This window comes from Macaca mulatta, chromosome 12 (assembly GCF_049350105.2).
Source record: "Macaca mulatta isolate MMU2019108-1 chromosome 12, T2T-MMU8v2.0, whole genome shotgun sequence".
In the NCBI taxonomy this organism is placed as follows: domain Eukaryota; kingdom Metazoa; phylum Chordata; class Mammalia; order Primates; family Cercopithecidae; genus Macaca; species Macaca mulatta.
Window position 1 is genome coordinate 27,959,005 of NC_133417.1, and position 11,920 is coordinate 27,970,924.

Here is an 11,920-nt window from a genome sequence, read left to right on the forward strand (position 1 = left end):
GTGGAATGGTACTGAGAGCAGACCAATTTAATGGGGTGCAGGTTACTCTCTATCCTTGTCTTGTGAGCCAATTAACCTTCCGGTTGGCTGGTGAAATGCAACTAGCAGTTAATTGGACCATTGTTGGAAACAGTGCAGAGGCCTTAGTACCATTTGCAAATTGCTGAGATAGGAATCTCTGGATGACTCCTGGGTTGAGGGCAAACCAGTTCAGCTGCAGCTATGGTGGAACCTTGGCTCTTAGGCCCAAGGAATTTCCAGGGGACCCCTGGAAGTCCCAGTGCATTGCAGTCTTAGCACATTGCTGGAGAAGGTGAGGGAGAAGAAGAGAGAAATGAAAGAAAATTTCTAGATGAAGGGAAGACAGGAAAGATGGAGGAAGAAAGAAGGGAGGGAGATTGAATAAAAGAAAGAGGGAGAAGGTAAAGAAGGAAAGAGAGAGAGAGAATATATATATAATGCTTTTAGGTGCTACCTTTGATCAGGGCCATTGACCAAGGTCAGCTTTCTCCAACGTGTATTCAGAGGAGGGCTCATGTCCTATAAGGTATTAATTGGTGTTTTATGGGGGAAATTTTTAAAAGTGGGGCAGAGAAATCTGCATGTCCCTTCCATTTGGGAAGTGTTTCATTCAACAGGTTTCTCTGGCGTAGCTCCTCTCAGAGCCTTTTGTAAACTGGAGTGCGTTATGGAGCTCCAAGATGGGGCCATAGTATACAGTTTCTCCTTACATTATTTTATTGAGAAATTGTTTATTCAAGGACAAGCATTCTGAGAAGTGGAGTTTTTGAAATAATGATCCAGGCCTTTCCTCAACACTGAGCTATTTCTTTTCCTTTCTTTTCTTTTTTTTTTTTTTTTTAACCTTGCAACAAAACCTTTATTAACATTTTGAACAGGTTCAGCTGTTACTGAAACTTGTAATTTCTAAACTTAAGTTGAGGCAAATGGCTATACTGCAGAGTAATGCCATCACTGGGCACTGTGAATGCAAGACTAGAGAATTAACAGCCACTCCTCAGGTGAAGGACCAGGTGCAGGGTCGACTCTTTCTGGATGTCATAGTCAGAAAGAGTGCGGCCATCTTCCAGCTGCTTGCCTGCAAAGATGAGCCTCTGCTGGTTGGGGCTGGGGGTAGGGGGTGCCTTCTTTATCCTGGATCTTGGCCTTCACATTTTTGATGGTGCCACTGGGCTCCACTTCCAGGGTGATGGTCTTGCCAATCAGGGTCTTCACAAAGATCTGCATACTACCCCTCCGACACAGGACAAGGTGCAGGGTCCACTCTTTCTGGATGTTATAGTCAGAAAGAATGCGGTCATCTTCCACCTGCTTGACTGCAAGGATGAGCGTCTGCTGCTCGGGGAGAATGCCTTCCTTATCCTGGATCTTGGCCTTCACATTTTCGATGGTGCCACTGGGCTCCACTTCCAGGGTGATGGTCTTGCCAATCAGGGTCTTCACAAAGATCTGCATACTACCCCTCCGACACAGGACAAGGTGCAGGGTCGACTCTTTCTGGGTGTTATAGTCAGAAAGAATGCGGTCATCTTCCACCTGCTTGACTGCAAGGATGAGCGTCTGCTGCTCGGGGAGAATGCCTTCCTTATCCTGGATCTTGGCCTTCACATTTTCGATGGTGTCACTGGGCTCCACCTCAAGGGCAATGGTCTTGCAGGTAAGGCTCTTCACGAAGATCTGCATTTTGACCTGTTAGCGGATATGAAGATGCTGCAAAACACCAATCGTGTCCAGCCACAGGGACACCACCACACACTCGCCCAACAAAGCCAGTCGCCCTTACCACTGAGCTATTTCTATGTGGGTTCTTCCCTTGGCCCTCAGGCTGGGATAAATCCCTGTCTTCATGCAAAGTCAGAGACATGATTAGATGCAAGATCTACAATATTTGTGGATAAAAACCAAACAGTTGCTTAAGAAAACTACAACTATTTTTTTTTTGCTGACACCAGAGTGAAATTTCCCCCATTTATCTCCCATCAGCCTTTGGTAGGAGCACAAAAGCTACCTGCTAGGCACATTGCAGCACCATGCTCATGACACCAGCCCTCGTTCATTCATTCCTTGACTCATTTATATTCAAACTCTGTCCTCATTTGCTGCTTTGCTGCTAGTTCTGGCTCCAAGCACTTCTTTTTTTTTTTTTTTTTTTTTTTTTTTTTTGAGACAAAGTCTCACTGTCACCCAGGCTGGAGTTCAGTGGTGCGATCTCAGCTAAGTGCAACCTCTGCCTCCTGGGTTCAAGCGATTCTCCTGTGTCAGCCTCCCGAATAACTGGGAGTGAGCCACCACACCCAGCTAATTTTTGTATTTTTAGTAGAGACAGAGCCATGTTAGCCAGGCTGGTCTTGAACTCCTAACCTCGGGTGATCCACCCGCCTTGGCTTCCCTAAGTGCTGGCATTACAGGTGTGAGTCATCGCATCTGGCCTCCAAGCACTTCTTATTCTGTCCCCGACTTAGATGCCCATGCCTGACTCCCATCCAATCAAAGTTGAAAATGTCCTGATTTGTTTTCTGGTGTTTTGACAATCAGTGTGCTTGTTTTTTTTTTTTTTTTTTTTTTTTGAGACGGGGTCTTGCTCTGTCGCCCAGGCTGGAGTGCAGTGGTGCAATTTCGGCTCACTGCGAGCTCTGCCTCCCAGGTTCTTGCCATTCTCCTGCCTCAGCCTCCTGAGTAGCTGGGAATTTGAGACAGACTCTTGCTCTTGTCGCATAGGCTGGAGTGTAATGGCATGATCTCGTCTCATTGCAACCTCTGCCTCCTGGATTCAACCAATTCTCCTGCTTCAGCATCCCAAGCAGCTGGGATTACAGGTGCCTGCCACCATGCCTGGCTAATTTTTGTATTTTTAGTAGAGACAGGGTTTCACCATGTTGACCAGGCTGGTCTCGAACTCCTGACTTTGTGATCCGCTCGCCTTGGCCTCCCAAGCTTTTGCACTTTTTGATACATTCTTTGGCTCTGCCTTCTCCTCTGAACTCAGGGTCTCTAATGTCTTCACAGTCAAGACCAGTCTCCAATGCAGCCCCTCACCTTGGATAACCCCACCTGTAACTCAGGTGGCTCATCTGCGGCTCAGTTCCCTCAGTCAGAATAAGCGACGAGCCTCATCTCCACCTCCTCCCGGGATTCACGTACCACCTATCCTCTGAGCCTCTTCTAGTGTCTCAACTGTGCCAGGGTCAGGAAGATTTTTCTTGTAGTGACCTAAATGTTTCTTCCAATGGATGAGTCAGTTACTTCCTCCTGTTTCTTCACAAGGGCAGTGGAGAATGTAGAACGCTGCAGAGGGGTATACTGGGCATTGGCGTGTTAATGCTGCGGTGGGCAGGTCCCTCTCTGCTGCTTGGCAACTCTGCATTCTTCCTCCTGAAAAGGAATAACTCCCACCCTAGTGTAACCCTCCAGATGCCCTCTGAGGACCTCCATGGTATGGAAGGTGCTGGCAAAGTTGACTTAGGTCTGGTTTTCACTGCCAACCCCCTCATGTCATTGAAATGGTGACAACCCCCAGAACCGCCATCCCTGAGAGAACTCCCTCTAGAGACACAATTTCAAGGGCATGTGTCTAAACAATGGGTAGGATTGCCCAGTGGACACAATCCTCTGGGCAGGCTTATGAGACACTGCCCCAAATGTCCTCCTTCTGTGCAGATTCACTGCTTCCTCTGCAGACTCACGGTGTTCACTGCTCCCCACTGCAGGCATTTACTCCCTTTATCTCTCATTTATGAGGGATATAGAAATATACGGCAGGAAAATTACCCTTACCCAGAAGCTTAGGGGGAATGAATAAAGGAACCAAAGCACTTAGGCTTCCCTGGCATACCACCCATGAGCTCTGGGAGGGATTAGAAAGAATAATTAACTACTCTTAGAAGCCTCTTAGATCTACTTTCTTCTACTTTCTACAAATGAGGTTCTAACAAGTAGGGCCAAGTAGGAGCATACAATGTGGGGGAACTTAGGCATCGCTCTGTCTCCAAAATTAACAGGAAAAGTAGGTAGTGGGAAAGGTGCATGTGAAAGGAATTACGTTTTTAGAAGGTCCACTTATTTTTCCCCAAATACAATTACAATCTGCTCATTATAGACATTTTGGAAAATGAAGAAAAGTAGAAAGAATAAAAATTTGTCTATGAAGATAAATGGGGGAAATTTCACTCTGGTGTCAGCAAAAGAAATAGTTGTATTTTTCTTTAGCAACTGTTTGGTTTTTATCCACATTGTAGATCTTGTATGTAATCATGTTTTTAGCTTTGCACAAGTTGCTGGAAAACTCTGCAATGTTCATTTGTGAAATAACTAATTGTTTTTGAACAATGTTTATTAAATGCCCACCATGTGCCAGGAACTCTGCTAGCCTTTGAGGATGCATGACTGAGCCAAACAGATGTGTGGTTGCCCATGCATACACACCATTTATGGGCAGTGTGACCCGATGGATGTTGACAGGCATTAATAGGACTCATGGAGTGTGTAGCTAGCACTGTTTGAGCACTTTGCATCTGTGTCAGGAAAATTTAATTTCTTCATTGTATAAATATTCTTCCAGATTTGTTCCCTTCTCCTCACTCCAAGGGGACTAGCCCGCACAATTGTACTTTCTCCTATGGGTGAGGTTGCCAGAGGACAGCTCTGCCCTCAGCTTCTGTGGAAGTCTCTTGGCATAATGTCTTGGGCGAGATTGTGACTGGGGTCCAAGAGGAAGAGGGGACGGAGGAGCGTGGGATTAGGAAGGAGGGTGGAATCTCAGAGCTAACAGCCTCTGAAGACCTGAAGGGCAACAGAGGGGGCTGGCTGAAAGCATTGTGGACCTGTGAGTTTCTCCCTGGGGAGACTCAGCAGGGAAAGGCTGGTAGCAAACCAGGGAGGAAGACTCCAGGTACCTGTGTTCCTAGCAATAGCAAAGGCCATCAGACTCCCACTTGGGAAGAGAGTAACCCAGCCACCTGACTCAAGGGACCATGGAGACCTTGACAGTGGGCATCTGCTTGCTAACCAGGGTGAGTGATGACAGGGTGTCCCAGTGTTTCAGGATTCTTGAGACCCTTGGGCCTTTGTAGAACTCGTCTAAGCTGCTTAGGTCACACACTTAATCCGTTTTGTGCTGCTATGTATCTGAGACTGGGTAATTTATAAAAAACAGAAATTTCTCACAGTTCTGGAGGCTGGGAATTCCAAGACCAAGGTGCTGGCAAGTTCATTGTCTGGTGAGGGTCTGGCCTCTGCTCCACTCTGGCACCTTGAATGTGGCATCCTCCAGGGGGTGTGCTGAGTCTTCACATGGCAGAGGAACACAGGCAAAGAGGAGCAAACTCTGTCAAGTCCTTTTATAAGAGCACCTAATTCCATTCACGAGGGCAGAGCTCTCATGACTCAGTTACTTTCCAAAGGCTGTGCCTCCCAATATCGTTGCCCTGAGGTCACCTGAATTTTAGAGGGGACGCATTCAAACCATAGCACACACTAGTCTTAAGTTCTCTTTGCAACCCAACAGTAGCCAATATTAGCTCACTCCCATCAAATGTTGTCCCACAGCACTAAACTAGCACGTTTTAGCAAGCAGAAAACATACTCTTCCTGCTACTGGCCCTTATATACTCAGAGAGTTCCAGCTCTGTCCTCCTAGGTGCTTCGACCACTACCTGCTATGCAAGATTCACTCAATATAGGTTTAATATTATACCATGAGCAGGATTTTTGTCCATTTATAGGAACAAAAGCAACTGGATTTTTCCAGACCAATAGCTCAAGCAACCGGAATTTTCCAGACCCTAGCTCAGCAAGGGATTGTTCATAGATCAAGTCTCTGTGCCGTACCTACATGTCCAAGTTGAAGGTCTTTGCTAGATTCTTATACTCAGTGTATGCAAAGATGACGAATATCTCTCGATTATTCCAATTAGTCTTCATAGTTGACCAGTGAGGGCCTATTTCTAGCATCTTCAGGTGGACTAACACACCATTACTATTATCAATTGTATTAGTTTCCTTTGACTGACATAAGAAATTTCCATAAACTTGGTGGCTTAAAACAACAGAAATGTATCCTCTTTCAGCTCTGGAGGCCACAAGTTCAAGATTAAAGTATCAGCAGAGCTGTGTTCCCTCCAGAGGCTTTAGGGAAGAATTTGTTCCCTGACTCTTCTAGCTTTTGGTGGCTCCAGGCATTCCTTGGCTTGCAGCTGCATTGCTCTAACCTCCGCCTGTCTTGACGTTATCTCTTCCTCTTCGGTAGATGTAATCTGCCACTGCAGAAGAATCTACCACTCTTTCTCATAAGGACATTTATCATTAGACTTAGGGTCTACCTGGCTAATGTCGGATAATCTCTTTATCTGAAGATCCTTCATTACATCTGCAAAGAGTCTGTTTCCAAATAAGGTAACACTCATGTTCACATTGATAAATAAGACCCCCTAAAAAGATGTATCCACATCCTAATCCCTGGAATCTTATTTATCAATGTGAATATGAGTGTTGCCCTTACCTGTTGACATAGCATCTGTGTGTGTATTAGTATGTTCTTGCACTGCTATAAAGAAATACCCGAGATGGGGTAATTTATAACAAAAAGAGGTTTGATTGGCGGACGGTTCTGCGGGCTGTACAGGAAACATGGTGGCATCTGCTTGGCTTCTGGGGAGGCCTCAGGAAACTTAGAATCATGGCAGAGGCAAAGGGGGAGCAAGGCATCTCACATGGTGGGAGCAGGAGCAAGAGAGAGGCGGGGAAAGTGCTACACGTTTTTAAACAACCAGATCTCGTGATAACTCATTCACTATCATGAGAACAGCATCAAAGGGATGTTGCTAACCCATTCATGAAGGACAATCGTTATGATCTGGCCACCTCCCACCAGGCTCCACCTCCAACATTGGGGATTACAATTCGACATATCAATGTGGTAGAGTGCCTTGTCCTCAATGCTTCACCCCTCCCTGTTTCCCATTGCCATGTGGGTTTGCAGTTCCTCCTCCTAGAGGCAGAATATTGCCTCATCGCATTGAGATGGGGGTTGGCCACATAACTTGCTTTGACCATTGGATGTTATTAGATATGATGTGAGCAAAAGCTTAACATGTGCTTCAGAATTGAGCCCGTGCTCTTGTGCTTCAACTATTGCCATGAAAAGAACACAATCCAGCTAGTCCACAGCTCCAACGTGGGTTAGAGAGATGTGGAGATGGCATGGATTCAGCCTGCAGTTTGAAATCTAGCCCAGCTAAGCCTAACCTAGATCAGTCAATTGATGGCTAACCTACTGGTACCTAAGTAAGACTCATTGGTTGTTGTTTTAGGCCATGCCACCCTATTTTGGAATGGCATATTGCAGCAATGGCTGACTGATACATCCTGCCTCTGTACTTGTCATAGCCACCTCCCTCCATGCACATCCCCACTGTTACTGCTACATTACTATTTAGGGGTACCAGCAACACTAGCAGGACTTAGAGCCCTACGTGCTAAGGTCACTCCTTGCTATGAGACTTGGTTCCTGAGGGGCATGCCCGGGCCTTGGGAGAGAGGGAGATGGGTCCTCTTCCTATCTTGCCCCTTGCTGCAACTGCTCGCTCCTGAAATCTTCCCAGGGGAGACCTAGCATCTGCATATAGCCAGTTTTCTGAAGATGAGCCTGCAGATCTAGCCACCCCCTCGCCCCATCTGTAGGTTTGGCATCCCCCCAGCTGGTTATAGACATGGATATTGGTGACTTGAATTGAACCAGCCAACTTAAATTGACTTCCATCCTTTCTACCTCTCTAACTGCCCACACCCAGACCTTTGCTTCTAGCAATCTTGAGGGGAGTGGTATCATGGCAGAGAAACTTTTTGGAGACACAAAAGGGGATAGCCAATCTAAATTCCTGGGACTTCAGTAATTAGCAGCCAGCCAGGGTGGCCACCAGTGTTTTTCTCTGAGTGGTAGGATTATGGAAGTTTTAAAAACAGTTCTTTGTTCTGTGAATTTTCTAAGTCCTCCAAATTGGATATTTTTCTTGAATCTGAGAAACAATAAATGTCAATAAAACCAATGAAACAGCCCCACTGCTTTGAGTGAAGCCCCGAGGGCTGGGACGAATTGGGAGGCAGGCGTGGCTGTGACAGTAGATGAAACCATAGTCAGGGGAGTCAGCACCCAGTGCCTTTTGCAGCAGCAGCCCACCACTCTGGAGTTCACCCTCATCACTTGGTGCTGGCCTCCCCTGATGGTCAGGGCTTCTAACCTTAGCTGGGCAGCTTGCAAAGAAGGTATGGGGGAGACCTGAGGACTCAGCGAGGGAGTAGGACCAAATCAGACTAAATGCATCAGCACCGTAGGGGTTCCTTGCTCTGTGTGGTAAATGGATTTCTGAAAAATCCTGGGAATTACAATTCCAAATCTAAAACCATTTTACATGTGCCTGGGGAGTTTCCTGAATAAAAGGTTCCTATTGTGAAGCCTTAAGTTAAGTGAATAATCCCTCTCCATTTTCTCTTTGGCATAAATCTGGATTTTCACTTAGAGTGTTTTGGGTTTCCATGAAAAGGCAGATGATAGGAGTTCTGGAAAAGTATATCCTGCAACTTCTGCTTAGGGTTTATGGCCAGTGGCATCATCTCTAGTTGGATTATGGCCCCTGTTTAAGTCCCAGTCCTGGACCTAATATGCTATGTCCTTTGCATGTCCTGCCTGGGATGCTCTCCCCCTAGAAATGTCTATGGCTTCCTCCCCTCTCATCCTTAAGGCTTGTGGTCAAATGCCACTCATCTTCTTAGTGAAACCTTGCACATCATTGTATTTAAAATTGTAATTCTCCAGTACCCTCTTGCCCTTTTGCCTGTTGAATTTTCCCCATGGTACTTATTAATACTCGTTGTACTGTAGGCACACCTGGGTACTGTGATTCATTTGATTGCACTTTACAGATATTGTGTTTATTTATTATTATTATTACTATTTATTTATTTTTTTTGAGACAGAGTCTTTCTCTGTCGCCCGGGCTGGAGTGCAGTGGCATGATCTTGGCTCACTGCAAGCTCCGGCTCCTAGGTTTAAGTCATTCTCCTGCCTCAGCCTCCCGAGTAGCTGGGACTACAGGCACCCGCCACCACGCCCGGCTAATTTTTTGTATTTTTAGTAGAGACGGGGTTTCACAGTGTTAGCCAGGATGGTCTTGATCTCCTGACCTCGTGAGCCGCCCGCCTCTGCCTCCCAAAGTGCTGGGATTACAGGTGTGAGCCACCAGGCCGGGCCAAATATTGTGTTTATTACAAACTGAAGGTTCACGGCAACTCTGAGTGGAGCAAGTCTATCAGCACCTTTTTTCCAACAGCATTTGCTCACGTTGTGGCTCTGTATCGTATTTTGGTAATTCTCACATTTCAAACTTTATCATTATTATATCTGTTGTGGTGATCTGTGATCAGTGATCTTTGATGTTACTGTTGTAATTGTTTTGGGTCACGTGAACTGTGCTCATATTAAGATGATGAACTTAACCCGTAAATGTCATGTGTGTTCTGACTGCTCCACTAATTGGCCATTCTACCATCTCTCTCTCTCTCTCTCTCTCTCTCTCTCTCTCTCTCTCTCCTTGGGCCTTCCTATTTCCTGAGAAACAACAATATTAAAATTGACCAATCAACAAGTCTACAATATTCTCTAAGTATCCAGGTGACAGGCAGAGTCACACAACTTTCACTGTAAATCAAAAGGTAGAAATGATTAGTCTTAGGGAAGAAGGCATGTAGAAAGACAAGACTGGCTGAAAGCTAGGTCTTTTGTGCCCCTTAGCCAAGTTGTGAATGCAAAGGAAAAGTTATTGAAGGAAATTAAAAGTGCTACTCCAATGAACACATGAATAATAATAAGAAAGCAAAACAGCTCCATTGGTGATATGGAGAAAGTTTGAGTGGTCTGGTTAGAAGATCAAACCAGCCACAACATTCCCTTAAGCCAAAGCCTAATCCAGAGCAAAACCATAACTCTCTCCAATTCTATCAAGGCTGAGAGACGTGAGGAAGCTGCATAAGAAAAGGTGGAAGATAACAGAGGTTGGTTCATGAGGTTTAAGGGAAGAAACCATCTCCATAACATAAAAGTGCAAGGTGAAGGAGCAAGTGCTGATGGAGAAGCTGCAGTAAGTTATCTAGAAGACCTAAGACAAATAATGAAGGTGGCTATACTAAACAAAAAATTTTCAGTGTAGTCAAAACAACCTTGTGTTGGGAGAAGATGCCATCTAGGACTTACATAACTAGAAAGGAGAAGTCAATGTCTGGCTTCAAAGCTTCAAAGGACAGGCCCACGCTCTTGTTAGGGGTTAATGCAGCTGGTGACTTTAAGTTGAATCTGGTGCTCATTTAGCATTCCAAAAATCCTAGGGCTTTTAAGAATTATGCTAAATCTTTGACCCATCTTGAGTTGATTTTTGTGTAAAGTGAGAGACGAGGATCCAGTTTCATTCTTCTGCTTGTGGCTTGCCAATTGTCCTAGCACCATTTGTTGAATAGGGTGCCCTTTTCCCACTTTTAAGTTTTTGTTTGCTTTGTTGAAGATCAGTTGACTGTGAGTATTTGGCTTTATTTCTAGGTTCTCTATTCTGTTCCATTGGTCTATGGGCCTATTTTTATACCAGTACCATGCTGTTTCGGTGACTATGGGCTTATAGTAGAGTTTGAAGTTGGGTAATGTAATGCCTCTAGGCTTGTTCTTTTTCCTTAGTCTTGCTTTGGCTATGCAGGCTCTTTTCTGGTTCCATATTATTTTTAAGATTGTTTAAGATTGTTTAAGATTGTTTTTTCTAGTTCTGTGAAGAATGATGGTGATATTTTGATAGGGATTGCATTGAATTTATAGATTGCTTTTGGCGGTATGGTCACTTTCGCAATATTGATTCCACCCATCCATGAGCATGGGACGTTTCCATTTGTTTGTGTCATCTATGATTTCTTTCAGCAGTATTTTGTAGTTTTCTCTGTAGAGGTCTTTCACCTCCTTTGTTAGGTATATTCTTATATATATATGTATATACATATATTTGCAGCTGTTGTAAGCGGGACTGAGTTCTTGATTTCAGTCTCAGCTTAGTTGCTGTTGGTGTATAGCAGGGCTACTGATATGTGTACATTAATCTTGTATCCTGAAACTTTGCTAAATTCATTTACCAGTTCTGGGAGCTTTTTGGATGCGTCTTTAGGGTTTTCTAGGTATATGATCATATATCATCAGCAAACAGCAACAGTTTGACTTCCTCTTTACTGACGTGGATGCCCTTGGTTTATTTCCCTTGTCTGATTGCTCTTCCAGTACTATGTTGAATAGAAGTGGTGAAAGTGGGCATCCTTGTCTTGTTCCAGTTCTCAGGGGGAATGCTTTCAACTTTTTCTGTTCAGTATAATGTTGGCTGTGGGTTTGTCATAGATGGCTTTTCATCACCTTGAGATATGTCCCTTCTATGCCAATTTTGTTGAGGGTTTCAATCATAAAGGGATGTGGGATTTTGTCAAAAAAAAAAAAAAAGAGAGAGAATTATGTTAAATCTAATCTGCCTGTGCTCTATAAAGGGAACAACAAAACCTGGATGACAGCACATCTGTTTACAGTGTGGCTTAGCAAACATTTTAAGCCCACTGTTGAGACCTACTGTTCAGAAAAAGAGTCCTTTCAAAATATTACTGCTCATTGACAACACATCTAGTGATCCAAGAACTCTGACGAAGATGTATGTGGAGATTAATGTAATTTTCATGCCTATTAACACAATACCCATTCTGCAGCACATGGATCAAGGAATAATTTTGATTTTCAAGTTTTATTATTTAAGAAATACAATTCATAAGGCTATAGCTGCCATAGAAAGTGATTCTTCTGATGGATTTGGGTGAAGTATATTAAAAACCTTCTGGA

The 11,920-nt window shown here is 44.4% G+C and overlaps 1 pseudogene; it reads right to left on the bottom strand.

The window, feature by feature from the left end:
* Nucleotides 1–989: 989 nt before the first annotated feature.
* LOC707124 (polyubiquitin-B-like) lies at nucleotides 990–1,714 on the bottom strand (annotated as a pseudogene).
* Nucleotides 1,715–11,920: the final 10,206 nt, after the last annotated feature.